The 20,439-nt window shown below is 35.7% G+C and overlaps 1 long non-coding RNA gene across 4 annotated transcripts in view; it reads right to left on the reverse strand.

The window, feature by feature from the left end:
- The window catches only part of LOC140603175 (uncharacterized), a 43,707-nt gene that overhangs the window by 12,614 nt on the left and 10,654 nt on the right, over positions 1 to 20,439 (reverse strand). For 3 of the 4 annotated variants that reach the window (XR_012006233.1, XR_012006231.1, XR_012006232.1), the window contains 2 exons: positions 18,668 to 18,799; positions 3,833 to 3,980 (listed from right to left, as the gene is read on the reverse strand). This is a non-coding gene — a long non-coding RNA (uncharacterized lncRNA). Of the gene's footprint in view, positions 1 to 1,136; positions 1,244 to 3,832; positions 3,981 to 18,667; positions 18,800 to 20,439 lie in introns of those variants that run through there. The other variant, XR_012006234.1, reaches the window with a different exon arrangement.

Here is a 20,439-nt window from a genome sequence, read left to right on the forward strand (position 1 = left end):
ATGTTTTCTTCTAGTTTTGCAGTTCCTCATGTTTAAATCTCTGATCTATTCTGCGTTTATCTTTGTGTATGATGTAAGATAAGTTTCCAGGTTCATACTTTTCATACATGTGGATTTCCATTTTTCCCCAAATCATTTGTTTAAAAGACTATCTTTCCCCTATTGTGTATCTTTGACAGCTCTGTCCAAGATAAGTTGACCACACATGTGTGGGCTTATCTTTGGGCTCTCTACTTCATTCCATTGGGCTACATGTCTGTTTTTATGCCAGTACTATATGATTTTGATTATTGTAGCTATGTAATATATTTTAAATCAGGAAGCATGATGCTTCCAGCTTTGCTTTTTCTGCTCAAGATCAATTTGACTAGTGGGGTCTTTTTTTGTTTCCATGGGAATTCCATAGGATAGTCTTTCTATGTCTGTAAAGAATCTCATTGAGATTTTAATGCGGATTGCTTTGAATCTGTGTATCTCTTTTTGTAGTATGAACGTTCTAACAAATTTGGTTTTGAATTTTTTTATACTACTATTAAAAGCAGGAAAGTGTTAATACACATAATTTTTATGCAGGTCAATTTATTGTCCATTTCATCACATTTTAAATAACGACTTAGTTTCAAGTTGTGACTAGAATTTCATATTCTAGATTGAAAGAAAGGAAACTCATGGGAACTAACGTGCTTAGTGCCTACAATATGCTAGGCCCTCTATTGATTCTTTTACATGCATCCCTTATTTACTTCTTACAACCACTCTGAAAAGCTCATAATATTATCTATGTTGTATTAGTTTTATATTGTTACATTACAAGTGACTACGAACCTAGCCACTTAAAACAACACACATTTATTATTTTATAATTTCTGTGGGCCCAAATTCTGGGTACAGCTTAGCTGGGTCTTGGCTCTAAGCTCTTGCCGTACCGTATATTTATGTTCTGGCTACGGGTGTGATTGTCAATAGAGGCTCGACTACAGAAGAATCTGCCTCTAAGCTTCCTTGGATTGTTAGCAGAATTCAATTCCTTGTGTCTGCATGACAGAGATGTTTCAGCTTATTGCTGGTGACAGCCCTTAACTCCTAGAGGCTACTCAGTTCCTTGCTACATGGGTTTTTCCAACACGGGCACTTACTCATGGCAGCTTGCTTCTTCAGAGCCAGTTAGGGGCAGCTTCTCTAATATGTCTTCCAGCAAGACAAAGCCTTGTATGTATTATAACGTAATCACAGTAATGACATTCCATTACCTTTGCCACATTCCATTGTTAGAAGCAAGGAACAGGTTCCATCCATACACAAAGGAAGGGATTATACAAATAATTAATATATACTCTACCAAAATGTAAGCAGTTTGTGGGATGAACACATATCTCTATTATCTTTTCTGTTTCACAAATAGCATTTGTTATGAGCTAAATTGTGTCTGCAAAAAAAAAAAAAAAAGTTGAAATTCTAACCTCTGTTAGAATTCATCATTTGTGAATGTTACCTTATTTGGAAAGAAGGTATTTGCAGATGTAATAAATTAAGATGAGGTCATTAGGGCAGGCCCTATCCAATATGAGTGGTGTCCTTATAAGTGAGATAAAGACCATGCAAAGATCCAGATTCAGGAGACATCTGCAACATGGGCAGAAACAGAATTGATGCAGCTGCAAGCCAAGAATGCCAAGGATTGACAGCACCACAAAGAGATAGGAAGAGGCAAGGAAGGACTGTCCCCTACAGGCTCCAGAGGGAGCATGGCCCTGCTAACACTTTGAATTTGAGCTTCTAGCCTCCAGAGCTGAAGAGCAATAGAGTTCTCTCGTTTTAAGCTACCAACTTTGTAGTACTTTTGTGGCAGCCCTAGGAAACCAATTCAGCATTTAATTCTTCTATTGTCTCACACAGGGGAAGCAGTGAAGTAATATATTTTGAAGAAATTAAAATCCATTGCACTTAATGGTCAAACTCAAAATACTTTCTCTTTTGTCTCAGTGAATCTAAAATGACACTGATTGCACGATACATCATTATTTTATGTACTGCTTATTAAAAGAACTAACTAAATACTAATTGCTCTATGATAAAATACTTTCTTTTCATGTAGATACGTTTTTCACATCATACTTTTTGAAATAACCTCTCTCATCCCATCAATCTCTACTTTGAAATTTTAAAAAGTCCAATCTGAGGATTTTAACAATTTATCTTGCCTTCACAGTGAAAGATGCAATCATTCTGAAAATAGTTTGGTAACAAAATATAACACAACTTAATCTTCTTGTGAGTCTCTCTTCTTGTGAGCTTCCACAAAGCACTTGTATTTACTTTTGAAGAAAATAATACAATTGTGATTATTATGACAATGACAAATATTTGTGTCATTAATACCAAAATTAGTCTTCACTGTTTTGTTTCCTTCGCTTTTCTTTATAGATTTCAGAAAAGGCCAAACCATAGATTAACATATTTTAGACATCTCAAATCACAATTAAACTCAAAATATTTAGTATCAGCAATGCACATAAATCCAATGACAATATGTACAGTTATGACTAAATTCATAGGGCACCTGGGTGGCTCAGTCAATTGAGCAACCGACTGGTGATTTCAGCTTGGGTCATGTTCTCAGGGAGGTGAGATTGAGCCCAGAGTCATGGGGGCTCCTTGCTTAGCAGGGAGTCTGCTTGAGATTCACTCTCTCTCTCTCTCTGCCCCTCCTCCCTCTAAAATAAATACATAAATATTTTTTAAAAATACATCCACGTACACACAATGACAGCCACTCTATGATAACCGGAGCATCTCTATGACAGTAACTACTAGGCTCTACAGATTGTAAAATACATCCCAGTGTCAGAGATGTCGAAATGTAAAAAAAAAAAAAAAGTCTTAAATAAAGTTGTAGGGGTAAAATGTAATGTAATAATTGCCATAGTCCTCTTCAGTAGGGGAATAAAAAGAGTTCTCTATGGAAAGAATAAAGAAATTCTTAACTCAAACATTATCTTAACTCAAACTTTGTTTATCTGCTCATTTAAGTTTGTTGTATCTTTCCTAAAGACTATATATTCCCATTTTATAGTCTCTCCCAAAAAAATATTGTGAGAGAGGAAAAATAATTTTCCTCTATCCTTCTAGGTTCTTGGCTAAGATTGACCTGTAATAAAAAGACAGATTAACAGGAGAAAAGTAAACTGAATAATATATATACCTCCTGTATTACATGAGAGATACCCAGGAAAACCGAGTAACTCCCTGAAATGGCCTAAGCCCACCACCCTAAATATCATCTCCAGCTAAAATCAAAAGAAAGTGTTGTAGGGTGGGGTTGGGGGGGGGCGGTTGGTGGGTAGAGACCAGTTATGGGAAGCTACCAGGAAAAACACAATAGACCAGGGTAAGGTTGCTAAGCCTTAAGTCATCACCTTCTTCACTGATGAGAGTTTCTTGAGATTTAGAGGCATCCCCCTCTTTCCCACATAGAGAGAAAGACAGTCTTTGCAAACGGAGATTTCCCTTGTAATGTGATTTATAACAGAGTAATATCTACATTTCCTGTGTCTTCTGTTTCTTAAAAATAATCAGCCTAAAATAATCCTTTCGCCAAAGAGGCAGATTTGAAGTGATACATTCTGTTCCCCTTCAACAATGAACCAATTTCATATGGCTCAGTTTAATATAAAGCACATTAGAAAATTGTTATAAAAGGATGCAGCAATTAAGGGGATACTGCTTTGAAAAAGAGAAGGAAGGAAAGAAAGAAAGAAGGAAGGATAGAGAAAGAGAAAGAGAGAGGGAGCCAGGAGATTAGAAATATTAAATAATACTAGGCAGTGGGTACATTATCATCTCCATTTTCCAAGTGGGGAAAGGAAGCAATGAGAGTTATGCAGCTTGTCCAGAGATGAATGACTTGGGAGGCACGGAGCTGAGATTTACACCCAGACAGCCTGGCTTCAGAATTCAGACTCTTGGATCTCTGTCTTTCACTAGAAGAGGAGAGAGGAAGGTGGTGATTGTATATTAATATCTAAGAAATGGTTCTTGCAAAAATTCTATCTACATTTATCTAAATAATAACAAGTTAGGGGATCCCTGGGTGGCTCAGAGGTTTAGCGCCTGCCTTTGGCCCAGGGCGCGATCCTGGAGACCCGGGATCGAGTCCCATGTTGGGCTCCCTGCATGAGCCTGCTTCTCCCTCCTCCTGTGTCTCTGCCTCTCTCTCTCTCTCTCTCTCCCTATGTCTATCATAAATAAATAAATAAATAAATAAATAAATAAATAAATAAATAAATCTTTAAAAAAATAACAAGTTATTCCCATACTATTTTTTACCAATAATTATTTTTTTATTAAAAGATTTTATTTATTTATTCATGAGAGACAGACAGAGGCAGAGACATAGGCAGAGGGAGAAACAGGCTCCACGCAGGGAGCCAGATGTGGGACTTCATCCCAGGACCCTGGGATCCCTACCTAAACCAAAGGCAGATCCTCAACCACTGAGCCACCCAGGTGCTCCAATAATTATTATTCTGATATGAGTAGCAAACAGCAATTTCAACCATTACCAAAATTAGGCCTCACTGCTCTGTTCCTTTGCTTTTCTCCATAACCTTTAATTGTAATATCAACTCATAATTAGGCTTTTTGAGTATGTGATTATGATTAATGCCCAATCATAGTAACAATGCTTATAATAATTGAAACTGTGGTTTTAATTTTTTTATACTGGGCAACTAGACAGTTATTAAGGCCCCTTTTTTCCTTATCTAAAAATGAATTGAGTGATTTTTGCCATTTTTTTTCTGTTGAATCTTAAAAATTGTTTTCGTTCATTCACTCATTCTACCAACATTTACTGAAACTCTCCCATGTGCCAGACATTGTGCCAAATGATAAGCAAATAACAGGAAACAACATACCAGAATATCTACTTCCATATAGCTTATAATCTCATTTAGTAGTGAAGACAGGCTTAAAACCCCACAAGTAAGGTACTCATGAAGACAATGATTTTAAACATTACCTTTGCAGAGATTTAGACTCATAAAAGTAACATCAAAAAAGCTAAAGAATAAAGTTTCTCAATGAAGCATTAAACAGATGGCTGTAACAAGTGCCATATCTTAGTTTTGATCTTATGGCAACTGCAAAGATATTGAATAACATCTGCAAGTGATTTCAAAGTAATAAAAACTGTTCTTGTTTAAAGATCTTCCATAAATAGCTAAACTGCCTCCCCACATTGACAATACCAAAAACTCTCTGTCGGATTACATTATTTTGTTATTGAATTTTATGAAAGGATAAGATCTCTAAAAAAAGAAATTTATTAATTAGAGCCAAATCATTTTTGTAATAGCTGTCACTAATACTCTTAGACTAATTGCATCTTAAGAATCTGATCCTTTTAATGAGGGAAACTCCCTAGAGGAATTTTGGTGCTCTTGCTTCTGCAGGAGAGGAGACCAGAAAAGAGCAGTGACAAAGACACATACTTGAATGTAGAGAAAATGTTTTATTTTTTAAAAAAATTTTAAAAGATTTATTTATTTATTTGAGAGAGAGAGAGAGAATGGAGGGGAGGAAGAGAGGCAGAGGGAGAGGGAGAAACAGACTCCTCATTGAACAGGGAGCCCTGTGAGGCTGATCCCAGGACCCTGAGATTATGACCTGAGCCAAAGGCAGATGCCCCACCAACTAAGCCACCCAAGTGCCCCTAGAGAAACCATTTTAGAATGAAGAGGAGAATTTGCCCCCTAAAATATGTCTCTTTGGCAAAAGGATTATTTTAGGTTGATTATCTTTAAGAAATAGGAAATATTTTGACAACTAAATAGAAGTTACCCTTTTGTAAGAGACATTTACATTTATAAGAGAAATCTCCATTTGGAAGGGTGACTGCCTCTCTGTCCCAGGAAGAGGAGGATGCCTCTAAATCTCAAGAAACTTATTGGCAATGACTTAATGCATAGCAACCTTACCCTGGTTGATTGTGCTTTTCCTGGTAGCCTCCCATAACCGGTCTCTGCCCACCAACCCCCACCCCCACTCTCACCCCCAACATCTCTTTTGTTTTTAGCTAGAGATGGTGTTTAAGGTGGCGGCTTGGGCCTTTTCAGGGAGTTACTCAGTTTTCCTGGTTACCTCCCATGTATACCGGAGGCGTACATGTTATTCAGTATGTTTGCTTTTCTCCTGTTAATCTTTTTATTACACGTCAATCTTAGCCAAGAACCTAGAAGGATAGAGGGAAAATTATTTTTCCCTCCCTGCAAGAACAAAGATGTCACATATTTAAGTTTTTATATGCTACAAACAAAAGCTTTTTTAATTTCCCAAACTTTTATTAATTTTTCTGTATAGTCAGAGACTTGATGTGATGTGTATATGTGTGTATGATTGAGTGCATGTAATGGTTGGGGAGGAAAGATTTTATTCTACCTTTCAAAGATTCTAATGGCTAATCTAAAAGTTAAATTGACATGAGACAGATTAACAGAAGAAAATCTACTTTTGTATATATATAGGAAAACCACAAACACGAGACGTTCAAAGACAGAAAGGTAAAATGAGGATATGTGACATCCTACGTTCAGCAATGGGATAGGAACCTGGGGCTTCAAAGGATGGAGGGCTAGTCATAGGGCAATAAGAAGAGCCAATGTTTGGTAATTAGATGTTTGTCTTGCCATGCGGGTGGGTCATCACATAAAATCTATCTCTGGTAATAACTCTAATACTAGAAAAGAACTCTCACTTAGTTTTTTCTGGAATTTGTTAAAGGAGGAAACAAGTTTCTCTTAAGGCCACTGGGTTTTGATTGCCTTCAGCTCAAAATAGTCTACAAAATGTCCCTAAAGTGGCAAATTTTGGGGAAACTTTTTCTAAATCCTTTTAAAATAAAAAAAAAAAAAGGGTCTGAATTTCATGTTTAGATTGACTCCAGGAGAAATAAAAGAAGTAATATTATCCATAAAATGAAAAGCAAGACTTCAATGGAGTTAAAATCCCTGAGCATCAGATGCCAGAGTAATGTAACTGCACCACACAAACACCTCTTCCTCTCATCCTCCCTCCCTTCATCCTTCTCTCTGCCCTTTGTCTCTCTCAACCTCCACTCCCAGAAACTTACAGAAATTAAACACTGACCTTTTTCAAAGAAATGGATTCAAATCAAACTTATCTGGATCCATTCTACCTCTTAAGGATTTAAGTTACACAAGGAATGGTTCAAGAAAATTAAAAATAGTAGTTAAAAAAAGCTGAGAGTATGGGTTGTTATTTAAGTCTCAGAGACGTACAAGGTTAGTTGCTTCTTAGCTATTTGATAGGCAATGAAACTAAGATGTAGAAAGGTTCAACAATGCCACAAAATTAGGTAGAGGCAAAGAGGAATCTTATCTCAGCTGGGCTCCAAAATCTGTGTGTATAACTCGGCTTAGCCTAAGCAAGAAAAGATTGAGAAGAGCAAAATAGTTTTCTTAAAGCTGTTATGACTTTTTTATTTCATAAAATGACATCAGTAAACAAAAGAAACAAATCTTCTCTCCTAATTCGAGGCAGATCCAGTAACAATTAGTGAGTATTTTAAGGAGGAGTCGCATCTCCATATAAGTGATTTCAGCAACTAGAAGTGTCCAACAGTAAAACTGCTGGAATATCAGGGCATATGAATGATCATATGACAAAAACACCATGGAAAATAGGAGAGATGGTCTTTTAATGGGGTGGTGTGGCAGGGGCTGAATGATGTCTAGGCTCTGTTAAAGTGTAAGATTCTGTGAACTAAAAATCTTCATACAGAGTAAATTTTCCTTGTCTTTTTTCCCCTAGTTTTCTGAAAACAAGACTAGAGTTCTTACACTATTAAAAATTTGATGGTAACCCAAATTTCAACTTCCGATTTTCTCCAAGTTGCAAATGGTTTTATCGAAATTCTATTTTATTATTTTAACTCCAGCAGGAAACAATTTTTGATGAAACTGTTTTTTACATAAACTGTTGCAAAGAAAGATCACCTGATTCCTGAATGTGCTCAATTTTGCATTTGTCCCTAGAATTTCAGAAAACATTCCCCATGATTTTTGGAAAAGAATCAAATGCCTAAATATCCAATAGAAATTTTATCTGTCCTTATGGTATAGGAATTCTTCTTAAGTAACTACGATCTGTGTAGTTGAAGGTGGCCTTAAAATTAACGAAGCACAGGATAGCTCCTGGAAGAAATCCCAGTCTCTCTTGGATTGTTGTAGAGGAACATAAAATTTTGCTCAACCATAAAATGATTATGCATAGATCCAATCTACTCAGATTTCCTTCTCAACAACAACAACAAAAAACATTAAGAGAAAATTTCAGGATCATTAGAAGTATCAAGAAGGAGGGTAAGGCCATGACTTACTTTAAAATATATATCTTCATCATTTTCAGCCTTTTTTGAATCAAGACACACATTGAAGGTCCTTCTGCATATCTTTCTGGCAAAGCAACAATCAAAATATATCCATGTTCGTGTATGTGTGCATATGTGCATGCATATGTATATTCCTTGTAAAGTTTTTACTGTGGATTCTATTAGCATTTAATGTATTTTCTGCTTTTTGCCTTTTATAAGCAGATCATAAATCTCATTGATGGATATGGAATTAAGGTCACTCTTGCTGCTCTGTGTAGCAAAGTCAACCATACCCTTAGGGTCAGCTAATGCTGTTCTTCATGGCTTGTTCAGGAGAACTTTGAAAGAAGACATCCATCTTTCTGGAATGCCAGCATTTTAGGCATAAAGGCTTACTATTTCATCACTGGCAAGGATAAAGCCCTGGGAATGTTATATTTTTTGCTAAGTACAGTAAACTCTTCACGGTCTACTGCATTTTTATGTGGCATCTTCTCCTAATAATATTTCTGTGGGTCATCCATTCACTGCCTTCTGTAAATATTCAGAAAATAGCTGTCAGCAATCAACTGAGTCAATTGAAGTTTCTGATTAATGGGAAAAGTTGAGTCATCCATAACTGGTCTATTCATCTTTTACTGTTGTGTTAACAGAAAAGAAAAATAGCTTTAATACTGGATTACTTTTTTGCTAAAATTATTGCAGAATCCTTTGGTTTATAGTATTCCTTGTGGACTTCAAAATGTCTGGTGTTGATTTAACTGTATATCTAACATTTGAAATATGTTAATCATTTTAATAAGTATTTGTTAATATTTTTGATTAATAAACATATACATGCAACATTTATTGAGCACATACTATAAGCTAGTAAATAGTCTAAGGAGTTAAAATAGCTTATGGGATTTACCCCTCATTACACTTCAGGAAAAATATGAATTACTTGAACCTACTTTATAAATAAGAAAAATGAAGCATAGTTAACAGTTAATTCTGAACTTACTCAAAGTCACAAAACTAGAAAATTACAGAATACTTATAGCCATATATGAGTATTTTCCTACTACTTTTCCTAGTAAGTTGTGAATTTTAAAACCAACTTCTTACTTATGGTAAGAAAAAAAAATCAGCTATTGACAGGCATGAATAATGATATACATACTTGCAGTTTTTGACAAGGCTAATGATAAAGACCACATAGTCACAAGAAAAACATTCACATCAATGTCAATTTTTTAAGCGTGGGATTTAAAAGGGTATTTGCAATGCAAATATATGCAAATATAACTGCAAATTAGGTATTCATATAGATAATAACTGGAAGAGAATATTAATAAGCAAAACTATATGGGTAACATTATTTTGATTATTTTATTTTTTTGAAATTTTCCTTAATATTTTTACTGCATTATTCATACAATGAAAATTATTCATGTAAAATTAGTCAAATGCATCCCTCAAAATAAAATACTTAGGTACAAATAAAACAAAATATGTATAGGATCTATATGAAGAAAATTACATAACTCTGATGAAAGAAATCATAGAAGAACTAAATAAATGAAAGATATTCCATGTTCATTGATAGAAAAATTTAATAGTCAAATAAATGTCTGTTCTTCCCAATCTGAAATACAAAATCAAAGCAGTCCCAATCAAATCTCAGCAGGTTATCTTGGGGATATTAACAAACTGATACTAAAGTTTATATGGAGAGGCAAAATACTCAAAACAGTCAACACAATATTGAAAGAACAGAGTTGGGGGACTAACACGACTTGACTTCAAGACGAATGATAAAACAGTAATCCAGAGAATGTCGTATTGGTGAAATAATACAATGGGAGAGAACAAAGGCTCAAAAATAGCTCCATATAAATATAGCCAACTGATCTTGAACAAAGGCAAAGGCAATACCATGGATAAAAGAATCTTTTCAACAAGTAGAGCTAGAACTGGACATGAACATGCAAAAAAAACCCAAAAATCTAGACACAGACTTTATACCCCTCAAAAAATAACTTAAAATTGATCACAGACCTAAATGCAAGGTGCAAAACTATATAATTCCTAGAAGATAACATAAGAGAAAAACCTAAATGATCTTGGGTGTAGCAAAGACACCAAAGGCATGATCCATGAAAGGAAAAATGATTAGCTAGACTTCATTAAAAGCAAAAATTTCTGTTCTGTAAAAGATACTATTAAGCAGATGACAAGACAAAAAACACACTGGGAGAAAATGTTTGCAAAAGATATATATGATAAAGAACTGTTATCCATAAACTAAAAAACAAACAACAACAAAAACTCCTAAAACTCAACAATAAGAATACGAACAACCTAATATAAAAATGAGGGAAATTCCTGAACAGACACTGCGACAAAGAAGATATAGAGATGGCAAATAAGCCTATGAAAAGATGTTCCACATCAAATGTCATCAGGGAAATTCAAATTAAAACAAAACATACCTATTAGAATGGCCAAAATCCAGAACACTGACAACACCAAATGCTGGTGAGGATGTTGAGCAACAGGAATATTCATTCACTGCTGGTAGGAATGTAAAATAGTACAGCCACTTTGGAAGATAGTTTGGCAGTATAAACAAATTGTTACCATACAAAATCCAGCAATTTCCCTCCTTTGTATTTGTCCAAAGAAATTAATCACTTATGCTGACACAAAATCCTGCACATAGATGTTTATATTAGCTTTATTTATAATTGCCAAAACTGGAAGCAACCAAGATGTCCTTCAGTAAGTGAATGAATAAACTGTGGTACATCCAGACAATGGAATATTGTTCAGAGCTTAAAAAGGTATGAGCCATCAAGATATGAAAAGACATGGAAGAAACTTAAATGCACATTATTAAGTGAAAAAAAGCCAAGGTGAAAAGATGACATACCGTGTAATTCCAACTGCGTAACATTCTGGAAGCAAAATTCTGGGGAGTTAGAAGATCAGTAGGTGTTAGGGAAGAAGGAGGGATGAATAAATGAAACATGGAATTTTCAGAGCAGATGAACTACTTTGTATGATATCATCGTGGCAGATACACGTAATTCTGTTTGTCCAAACCTGTAGAATGTATAAGACCAAGAGTGAATCCCTTTAAACTAGGGACTCTGGGAGATGATTATGTGTCAGTGTGTACATTGATTGTAATAAATGTGCCACTCTGAAAGGAGATGTTGATAGCGGGTAGGTAATGCTCGTGAAGGGGCAGGGGATATATGAGAAGTCTCTATACTGCCACTCAATTTTTCTGTGAACCTACAAGTGCTTTAAAAAAATAAATTCTATTTTGGGACACCTGGCTGGCTCAGCCGTTAAGCGCCTGCCTTCGACTCAAGGCATGATCCCAGTCCGGAGATCGAGTCTCACATCAGGCTCCCTACAAGGAGTTTGCTTTTCCCTCTATGTCTCTGCCTCTTTCTCTGTGTCTCTTGTGAATAAATAAATAAAATCTTTAAAATAAATAAATAAATAAATAAATAAATAAATAAATAAATCTATTTTTAAAAATTACAATGCTTTACCATCAGTATGATATGATTCAAATTGTTAAATATAGTCAAATGTTTTATATATACACATATAACATTATATATATTTCATATATTTACATATATGTGTGTGTGTATATACCTATCATCCTATGGACTGAATTGTGTCCCCTCCCTCCAGATTTGTATGTTAAGTCCTAACCTAAGGGGATGACATTTTGAGATGAGACCTTTGGAAGGTAGTATAAGATGAGATCATGAGTGTGGTCCCTCATAATATGGTATCAGTGGCTTTATAAGAAGAGTAAGAAAGAGAGAGATCCCTCTCTCCACCATTCAGGATGCAGTAAGAAGGCAGCCACCTACAAGCCAGGAAGAGAGTTTTCACCAGGAACTGAAATGACTGGCAACTTCATCTTATACTTCCCAGCCTCCAGAACTGTGGTAAATAAAAGCCTTAAATGTCTGTTGTTTAATACACTCAGTCTATGGTATTTTGTTACAGCAAATACTGAACAAATACTGAACATACACATGTACACGTTCTGAAAGGATACACAACAAACTTTAAGAGTGGTTACTTCAAGGAGTGTTAATGGGAATTTTGGAGGGAAGAGATCTTCACTTTTCATTTATGTCAATCTTACGTAGTGTTTGAAATTTTAATGAAGCGAGTGTATTAAATTTTATTTTAAAACCCAAAGAAAATCAAATGTATTAATGAGGGAATAATGGCTATCTTGTTTCCTTTTGTTGGGTAGTTATGTTGTATTTTCAACAATTCCAAAGTTTTGACACATAGTAGGCATTCAAAAAATATTTCTGGACTGAACATAAATATGTTGTTTTGAACAGAAATATGTTTTGATGTAGTGACTTATACCTATATAGGATTTCTGATGATTTTTTAGTTAAGGCCCTATACATTATATGCCATATTCCCGTTGGCAAAACACATCTCAGGAAACATCCTGTCACTCCCTCGTTTAATAAAATCAGATTACCTTTGTTTTTTTTTGTTTGTGTTTTTTTTTTTAAAAAGATTTTATTTATTTATTCATGATAGTCACAGAGAGAGAGAGAGAGGCAGAGACACAGGCAGAGGGAGAAGCAGGCTCCATGCACCGGGAGCCCGACGTGGGATTCGATCCCGGGTCTCCAGGATCGCGCCCTGGGCCAAAGGCAGGCGCCAAACCGCTGCGCCACCCAGGGATCCCATCAGATTACCTTTGCAGAAGAATACCACAGTAAGATAAATGAGCTCCAGGATACAGAAAGATACTTATAAGAAAGGTAGCCCTGCTGGAAAAAAAAGTTGGCTCAAGTTATGCCATGAAAAGCTTTCCTCATATAATTTCACATATATAGCCACACATGACTCCATACAAATAGTATTTCTTAACTAAAAAGAAAAAGAAAAAAGAAGAGAAAAAAAGAAGGAATTCAAGAATATATGAGCAAGAATATGTTATACCAAAACCAAGAAGTCCTCAATAATACATGCAACTGTATATATTTCAAATTCAGAGGTACATGGTCACTTAGCAAATGAATCTCGCAAAAAGATTTATGTCTCGTTGCACGCTCTATGATGGCCAAATCTCAAATGCACAGAAATTGATTGACTTGAGTCACAGTCACTATGCCCTTCCAAGCTGTCCAAGCTGTTTGTGGTTGAAATGATGATATTGTGATAATAATACATTTGCCTCATTTTCCTTGCAAAATACCTAATAACTTTTTTCAAAATCAATACATTCTGTTTTCTAGATTTGATAATACAAAACAACAACTACTACTACTTGATACCAGCATAGACCTTGTTAAGCTTACAAAGTGTTTTCATGTATACCTTCCCATTTGGTGATTACAACAGCCTCCTGAAGAAGTTTGTCATAGACCAAAACACCAAATTTAAAGGGAGTTAAAGGACGCCATTTTTACACAAAAAGCGGGTAGCAGGGCTGTGATAGAAATGTAGACATGTTGATAAGGCCTTTTAAAATTGTTAAGATAAGGCCTTTTAAAAATGTTATGTTGAAAATTCCGTAATGGTTTGAGAAAACTAGAGAATAAAAAGACTCCAGGAAGAGGAGTATTTTCTGGGTCTTTTGCTGTTACCTTCTTTAATTTCTCAACAGCCAGCCAACTGAAGCTGTAAAGAGCTTTTATCTTATCCTATGAAAGCAGAATTTCATCTCTTTTTCCTCTACACACTGTATGGACTTGGCAATTAGAAACTTCATATTTTAGCCAATTAACCCAATAAAAACCATCTCAGCATTAGTTTAAAGTTTAGAAACCATAGGATAGGGTACTAACATCATTTTTGCATGTTTAAAGGTTCATACAATTGACTTTAAATAACCCAAATGAATTTCCTAGCACATAGAGATCTGGGAAAGCTCATTAGAGCAGACACGTATAACAGTTACTGAAGCAACATTTTTTAAATAGCTGAAGCTTATATGATTACCAGTCACTTTCTTTTTATTAAAATGACCAATTAGAAGGCAGTAGTCTATTTTATCAAGCTGGAAAGATAGGCTGGATTTTTCCTTTTTAATGAAAAAGATAAGATGGTGCTTAAATTTGAGCTTAACGTTCTGCAGATGGCCATCTTCATTCCGTAGCACTAAAATTGAGGCCAGGAAAGGACAGGTATATTTGTAAACACTGGTTTCACTCTCTTCATGCAACTAGAAGGCCCAGGGAGGATGAACAATAATAGCAGTTATCCAAAAAAAGACTGAATTATGTTACATTTTCTTTTTAATTCTTTTAAAGAATCATTTAATTTATTTATTTGAGGCTGGAAGCAGAGGCAGAAGGAAGAGCAGACTCCCCGCTGAGCAGGGAGCCCACCTAAGGGTTTGGTCCCAGGACCCCGAGATCATGACCTGAGCTGAAGAGACACCTAACCAACTGAGCCACCCAGGCACCCAAGATTTTCTCTTTAATTCTTACATTTCTAGGGAGAAATTGGAGATTAAAAGGAAAGCCAAAAGCTTAAGGTGAACCTTAAAACTCTACAATTGCAACTGGGTTCTGACTTTAGGAAACAAATGCTGAGACAGAGTTCAGAGTACAGAAAGTTTTCTGGGGGGTGACATCTGTGAAAGCAGAAAAGAAGAGGTGGGATCAGGCTGGACGACCTGTGGGCAGCCATGCAGATCTAACAGCATTTGCCTACCCCAGGGGGAGCACAGGAGCAGAGATGATCTGTTAGAGGAATCGCATTTGGGTAGAAATGGCTATGCCTTTGTTCTGCTATCTTGCTTCACCACTGACTGCCTCACCTCAAGAAGAGTATGACCTTGACTCACAAACTAAGGTGGGCCCAAAGGGGTTAACAAGAGGAGGCTACAGCTAACAAACATACCTTCTCGAAGGGGTATCTGCGTGGCAAATCATGTTTGCCACATGTGGTTTACATCTGTATTGGTTACACGTATGTACAGGATATATTATGTTTGATATTGGTTAGATGTTTCTTATGCAGCATATACAAGGGCAAAACTCCCCCCATGCATTCAAGAAAAACAAGTGTCCATTCAGTTCATCATAAGAAATCATTTAATTTTCTTATAATCATATAAGATCATAAACATACAGTAGCATATTCTAAATACGACAAACTGCTTAAAAATGAAAACATCATTGAGAAAAAGAATTAGAATGTGTATATTTAGTACTATGTCCAAATACACTTGGTAAGGTATAGACAAAGTTAGAATTAAGCCTACATAAAGAATCACACAGTTAAAAGACTTGCTGGATAGGAAAGCTGACCCTTCTGAAAGCCCCACTGCAGTGAATGGCATTTAACCTGTTTACACACTGTGTAGATGACCCTGTTCCATGAACAGGAACCTCCACAAACTCTCCTCTGACATAAATATTTTCCTGGTGTTGGTCATTGTCAATTGCAAAGGACTCCATAGAAGTCATTTCTCAGATGCTTCAGTATAGCTCGTGTGTACAATACAAATTATTAAATGTGTCAAATAACAATCCTTAACCCTTGGTGGCTATCTAATGAACTAACTTGAAAAGGAATTTTAGTAAGTGATATTTCAAGATGAGAACTCTTTGGATTCCTACTGGAAAGGTGAAAAAAATGTTTTTAAAGCTAAGCCTTAATCAACAGAGAATTAAAGAGGGCAGAAAAAACAAAAGTAAATGACTCTCAGGGAAACTGAGGAGCAAGAGAAACATTGTTTGGGTTTAGGATAAGTAGACATATCTAAGTAGAGTCAAAGATGTGACTGATAGCACTGACCCCTGGAATTCAGCTGAGCACAGAGTTTAAGTGCAATAAAACCTTGAAATCAACATAATCCATGCTTCCTTTTTTTTTCCTTCATGTTACCCCTTCTTCTGACCATCTGACCCCCCCCCAGACACTTAGTGTCTCTAAGCTACACACTGCAACACCCTAATTACTCAAATCGGAATCGTCCACCTCTCCCTTACCAAAATCCTCTCCCATTGCTTCCATGACTTGACACACCAACTGCATGCAGTGTACCAACACACCAAGGGAACGACTAGCTGTTTGATTGCTCAAGAGCCTGTTCAAGGGGCCCCTTCGATCATAATTACAGAGAAGTACCTAGACTGAGGATATCATATGACAGTTGCAGGCAATATTCTTTCCAGATAAATCTCTAGACAAATATCTGAAATCGACTTCTCACAGCTGGCCCTGACACCAAGGCAAGAGTGCTACTTCTATCTCAGAGCACAAAATGATTACACGTCCCTTCCTACTTCCCCCTTTTAGTTCTAATGTATTAACATTAGAATGTGTTAGATGGATCAAGTGTTTTAAACAAGAGGATGCAGTGAAATAAGATTAGCAATGTATTTGGGGTGCCTGGGTGGCTCAGTCAGTTGGGCGACCCACTCTTGATTTCAGCTCAGGTCATGATCTCAGGGATGTGGGATCAAGACCTTTGTCAGGCTAGGTGATGAGTGTGGAGTCAGCTTGTTCCTCTCCCTCCCCCTCTGCCTCTCTCCCAACTTGTGCAAGTGCTCATGCTCTTTCTATCTCTAATAAATAAATAAAATATTTTTTTAAAAAAATTAAAGATTAGCAATGTATTTGAAAAAAACTTTTTTGTTGTTGTTCCTGGATGGTTCGGTCAGTAAAGCAGGTAACTCTTGATCTCAGGGTTGTAAGTTCAAGCCCCACACTGGGTATAGAGTCTACTCAAAAAAAAAAAAAAAAAAAAAAAAAAAACCAACAAAAGAAAAAGAAAAAAATTGTCTTGGTCCATTACTGTGCCTAGAGTTAGGCACACTGGAATGAATTTAAGCAGATGTATCTCTATGACACTTGAAAGAGTAAAAGATACCAATCCACAGTACCCCAAAACAAAACTATTATCTTTATAATCTTCAAGTATAATAGACTAATATCCAAATATCCAGCATTATCAAGAAATATAAGTATGTATATATGTTTGTATATATGTAGGAAAATATGTTAAAAGTTCAAAAATAAAAGAGAAATAAAATAATCTTGTACAGTCAGTATAAGATATTTAAAAATACACAGTGGTTTTACTGAATCTTCATTCTTTAATTTTTATTTATTTATTTATGATAGTCAGAGATAGAGAGAGAGAGAGAGAGGCAGAGACACAGGCAGAGGGAGAAGCAGGCTCCATGCACCGGGAGCCCGATGTGGGATTCGATCCCGGGTCTCCAGGATCGCGCCCTGGGCCAAAGGCAGGCGCTAAACCGCTGCGCCACTCAGGGACCCCTGAATCTTCTATTTTAATCCATATACTTAGCTTATGTAGCTCCATCCACAATCTGACAATTTTAAAAAATAATTTATGATTTTTATGAAGTTTTAATTTAATTCCAGTTAGTTAACACACAATGTAGTATTAGTTTCAGGTATATAATCTAGTGAGTGATTCAGTACTTCCATTTACCCAGTGCTCATCAGGACAAGTGCACTCCTTAATCTCCATCCCCTCTTTCACCCATCCCCTTTCCCAACTCTCCTCTAGTAATCATCAGTTTGTTCTCTATAATTAAGAATCAGCTTCGGGACACCTGGGTGGCTCAGTGGTTGAGCATCTGCCTTCAGCTCAGGGCGTGATCCCGGGGTGCTGGAATTGAGTCCCACATTGGGCTCTGGCAGGGATCCTGCTTCTCCCTCTGCTGGTGTCTCTCCCTCTTTCTCTGTGTCTCTCATAAATAAATAAATTTTTTTTTTTTTAAGAATCTGCGTCTTGGTTTGTCTCTCTTTTCTTTTTGTTTTGCTCATTTGTTTTGTTTCTTAAATTCCATATATGACTATTTATAAGTTTTAAAGGATAAATGGGTATTAAAGGTATATCAAAAATGTACAAGTGTTCAAAATGGGGCTCAAAATTATAATCAACTTAAATATTTATAGAGTTTACTTCTTTAAAGTGGCAAAGCATCATAGTAAGACTAACACAGCTCTGGTCCCAGCTCCTCTCCTGTCTACCTATAGTAACTCAGGGAAGTTATGAAATGGAGATATGAATGTTTCTAATGCATAAAGTTATTGTGAGAATTAGGTTAACAGATGTAAAGCACTTAGTACAATGGATCATTATTCAGGAAAACTACACAATCTAGTTATAGGAAATGACCCATGTATTGATACATATTGATTTAAAAAAATAGGATTAATCATCCCTAGTTAATAGAGACTGGGAATTTTATAATGTATTTATTCAAAACTTCTCTGGCATCAATTTTCTAAAAGTACCTGGGTAATTTGATTTGTTGATAGGAATAGCCTCCATCCTCTTTCAGTACATAATTTGTATACTTTAATACACATGGAGGTAATTATTTTGTTATGAAGAAAGAGGTCGTAGCTTGGTTAGGTCAAGGTTCCCTAGGGAGAAAAGGAAAAAGGATAATTAAGTAAATTTATTATATCTATTACCCTTTAAACTCCCTTAAACCAGCTTGAATCACATTGATTAGAAAAGTAAAGGCTAGAAGCTGATGGAACTATTTTTAATAAAATATTTGAGAGATTCTGTGTGAAGAATGAATGCCAGAAATTGACCTATTTTAAGAGTGACTTTGGGAGAAATTCCAAGCATATTCTCTATAGAAACCAACACTATGCTATTACTCTAAGAATCATGAGATGATGCTCTTGGCAAAGGCTGTGATATTTTCACCATGAGTGCCATCAGCCATATCAGCAGAGTGACTTCATGCAGTGACTTTATATATAGTGAATGTCAAAAATGGTGGATGCTATATGATGAACCGCAGGTGATTCATTGATATAAGACTGGTTTATAGGCATTATGAGACATGCCTTTGGGGATTTCCAGAAATAGCTGAGAAATGCTTTAAGACACTGCTTGAAGATGAAGGGTATTGTTGAGAATCTTCAGAATTGGGATATAAAAATAAACGTGATTTCACTTGTGACCCAAAGCTAGTGTTTCCCAGAGAACTTTAGAATTATACATGGTTACACACAATTAATTGATCCAGGCATCTTGTTTAGGGAAGATTACTAAATATTGTTAACCAAATCACAAATCAATAGCTTTAGTGGTTTAGTATATAAAGAATATGATTAGTACCTAAAGCAAAACTTCCTAATAATAATACAATTAATTAAAAAGTTTTTAAGTAATGGAATTTTTTTAAATATTACATATATGAAGCAGGAAAAAATAACATTACCTTCAATTCTTCAATTAATAACAAATATTCTTATGCTTAAACATAATATTACGGTTACTTAATGAGGCAAATAATCACCAATTATAATCTTCCTAACAATTCGCTTAAGGTATGAAAGTCAAGAATTGATGTATTTGGAAAACATACTAAAACTGATTTTACTTTTATGGGATATTGCACTACAGTAAAACTTTACCTCATATCCTGGATATAAAATTATACCACAAGAAAATCTCCTCCCATATCCCATCAAAACCCCTCCCCTAGAATTCCTACTTTTATTCATTAAGGAGTAACCAGGACTAAAAGATTAGACCAACTATATGAACTTTACCTCATATCCTGGATATAAAATTATACCACAAGAAAATCTCCCATATCCCATCAAAACCCCTCCCCTAGAATTCCTACTTTTATTCATTAAGGAGTAACCAGGACTAAAAGATTAGACCAACTATATGAACCAATAGGCAGAATTGAGAGAGAAAAAGGAAACAAAGAGGGATCTAAAAATGCCCCAACTTACTGCCAGGAGAGAGTTTTCAGGTTGCAGTGCAGGGAGGCAGAACCCAAATAGAACCCAGTGGTTCTCTTGAGTTGAGAAAACAGAGTTCAGAGTTCAGGAAGGTCAAGGTAGCTGGAATTGTTAAGATAGGGAACTGAATCAAGAAAGAGAAATACAGAGAATCCAGATGCAGGAAATTGAATTCAAGAGAAGAATTAAAGGGCAAGTGGAAAGAAACCTATATACCAATAAATTGGACAACAAATAAGACATGATAAATTCCTAGATATATGCAACCTATTAAGACAGAATCATTAAGA

This window comes from Canis lupus, chromosome 13, assembly GCF_048164855.1.
Source record: "Canis lupus baileyi chromosome 13, mCanLup2.hap1, whole genome shotgun sequence".
Taxonomy (NCBI): Eukaryota; Metazoa; Chordata; class Mammalia; order Carnivora; family Canidae; genus Canis; species Canis lupus.